Source organism: Mus pahari, chromosome 17, assembly GCF_900095145.1.
Source record: "Mus pahari chromosome 17, PAHARI_EIJ_v1.1, whole genome shotgun sequence".
In the NCBI taxonomy this organism is placed as follows: domain Eukaryota; kingdom Metazoa; phylum Chordata; class Mammalia; order Rodentia; family Muridae; genus Mus; species Mus pahari.
Window position 1 is genome coordinate 66,610,749 of NC_034606.1, and position 3,168 is coordinate 66,613,916.

Here is a 3,168-nt window from a genome sequence, read left to right on the forward strand (position 1 = left end):
TTTTGTCCATGTCAGTGTGTCCATGTTCCTCAGCAACTGTTCATATTCTCCTCCAGGAAAACATGTGTGGCAAACATGTTCTGCATGTAGACAAAGCCTTCGGACAAGAAACCCAGTTAGGAAGTTAATACAGTGGTCAGGCTGAAAACAAGCCATAGCAAATTAGAGGAGAAGGACTGGGTTGGTACCATGGCTATCAAATCTTGACAAATGATCTCGTTGTCTCCTGTAGCCCAGTCTGATGGTCACTTGTTCTGTAGTCAAAGCTAGCCTTCCATGGGTCTATCTCAATCTACCAAGCTCTGTGACTATGTGGTACGCCACACTCAGCTAAGAAAAGTACTTCCCTTTTTTGTTTGTTTTGTTTTGGGTTGGTTGGCTGGTTTGGGGGTTATTTTGTTTTGCTTAGTTTTGTTTTGAGACAGGATCTCAGTGTATAGGTAGCCTTGGCTGACTTGGAACTGGATATGTAGACCAGATTAGTCTCAAACTCTATATAGAGATTTGCCTTTGTCTGCCCTCCAAGTGTGGGAATTAAAGGTATGTGCCAGCTGGGCATGGTAATGAATACTGTTAGTCCCAGCATTCAGGAGGCAGAGGCAGGTGGATCTCTGAATTTAGTCTTGCCTGGTCTACATAATAAGTTCCAGGACAACCAGTGCTATGTAGAGAGACCCTGTTTCAAAACACCAATTTAAATATAAATGAATTAATTAAGGGTATGTGCCATCATGCCTGTTTCTGCAAATCATTTCTTAAAGTATATTTATTCTTATTTTATGTGCATTGTTGTTTTGCTGCATGTATGTCTCTATGAGGGTGTCAGATCCTTTGGAACTAGAGTTGCAGTTGTGAGCTGCCATGTGGGTGCTGGGAATTGAACCCAGGTCTTCTGGAAGAGCAGTCAATGCTCTTAACCGCTGAGCCATCTCTTCAACCCCTGTTGTTTTTTTGTTTGTTTTGTTTTTTATGACGATGTTTTAGGGTGATTAAAAAATTTTAGGAGCTGGAATTATGGTTCAATGGCTAAGAATGTTCCCTGTTCTTGTACAGCAGGCCATCTGGAGTTGTACCCAACTACCTTTTACTCTATTATCCTACTTACCTGTAATGTTTAGCATTTGTAGTATTTTATTCAAGGTAGTTTTAATCCCTTTTATATCCACAAATGTCTGTTAAACAGTGCCTGGCACGTGGTTGGTGTTCAATAGTTTCACTTTGTGAAATATAAAAAAGAAGAAGTAGAAGTATTCGCTGGAAGAAATGTGGCTAAGCACTCGGTGCTGGCCCTTGTCAATCGACTGGAGGGTTAAACGAGGCAAAAGCCCATGGTTGGAACACGTTCAAATGTTACCTTCTTAATTGAAACCATTCTAAGGAACGTCGTATTTCCTTTGTCTTTACAAAAAGTGATTTAAAAAGAAACTCAGAATCTTCCCTTCGAAAAAAAAATCAATTGTGGCACACCCATTCTAGATTCCAAGTCCACTCGGTTCCACAGAATCAGCCAGTGCGGCCCCGCCCTTCGCGCCGACCCAGCACCCACAAGTCTGTGCGCCAGGAGACCCCGCCCCGGGCGCAGATCGGACCTCACGGCCTCGCCGGGCCCAACGTAAAGCGAAGGGTTTCGCGACAGCTCAGACTCCACCCCTTCGGCCACATGTCGCGCCGGTCTTCCCGTCGGACGCCGCGCCACCTCCTCGCGCTGCTTTACGAACCCAGCGCGGCGGCGGCGCCCCGCCTCCTGCCTCCGTCTCGGCTCCCCGCCCCCTCCTGGCTTCACGTCTCCGAGCCCGTCGCGCCCGCTATCATCACGTGACTGCCTCATCCGGGTCCTTTGCGTTCTCTCTCCCTCTCCCAACATGGCGGCCTCAGGTGAGTGAGCGGCCGAGCGTGGCCAAAGACCAGGCTCGGAAACAGCCTCCGGGCTTGGTCCGCTCCTTGCTGGAAGTGGGGGTCAGGAGGCACCGGCTCCTTTCGGACCTGGGGGCAGCGGCGGGCTGGCGGCATGGCCGCTTGAGGTTACCGCCTCGGGATGCCTAGGGGGAGGGGAAGGCCTTCCCCTCCCCCTCACACCCTTTTCACCCCGTTGCGCGAGGTTGGAGGAGGCAGAAATGGTGGACCCTGCCTTCAATTGGAGGAGGCAGCACAGAGAGAGGTGCGGGAGGCGCGAGGCTCTCACGGGCGTGAAGCCCTGCGCCCGCGCCAAGGCGCGGATGGAGGAAGGAGGCGGTTGGCGCGCGGACCGGAACACATCGGGCCGGGTCTCCAAGGCGCGAGGCCGTTGCGGACCCTCGTGGGGACTCGGGGGAGGGGCGGTTAGAACGCGAGCGCGAGGCCGTGGAGGGGCCGAGGAAAGCAGCGGTGCGCGTGCGCGGCACGGCACGGGAGACGAGGCGAGGTGGTGGAGAAGGCGCGCCTCGGAAGCATGCGCTGCTGGACTCCATCTGGAAGCCTGCATGGACCCGGCTTTTGCTCGTTTATGACCTTGTACTTTAAGCTTTAGTCGGTTTGGGAGCGTGGCTCGGCCGCTGCACTCCCAAGCGAACGCATATTAGGTTTGGCCCTACTCTAGTTGGGGGTAGGGAACCCAGGGTGCTCCCACGTGTTAGGGAGGTGCTGTAGGGATGGACACCTAGATTCTCCTGTGCCTTTCCACCTCTGATCCAACCAACAGTTTTTAACTGAGTGCACACTATATGCCAGGCAGAGGTGGGAAAGGAGATCGGGGCGTTGCATTATAGAGAGCTTACATTTTGGGGGTAGTTTTAGTGTCAGGATTCAGCTTTTGTCATTTTCCCAGATAACTGGGAAACTTCCAGAAGGTGCTATTAAAATAGTGGCAAGAGGTTCTGCTTTTGTTTGTTTAGTGGAATGTATATTCCCTGCATTGCAAGTGAGGTTTGGGGCGGGTCGTTTCGGTTGTGTGTGTGTGTGTGTGTGTGCGTGTGTGTTTTTAAGTGCTTTGTTGGCTTTGGGGGGGTTGGGTTTTTGGGGTTTGGTTTTTTTTGTTTGTTTGTTTTTTGGTTTTTTTGGTTTTTTTGTTTTGGCATTTGCAGTGGACCTGTGAATGCCAGAGGGCTTTTAGACACCTAGCATTAGTTTTCGTTTTAGAAATACAGTTTATTTTTTATAGCATGATCTGTTAAATATATCTTTTGGATTGCT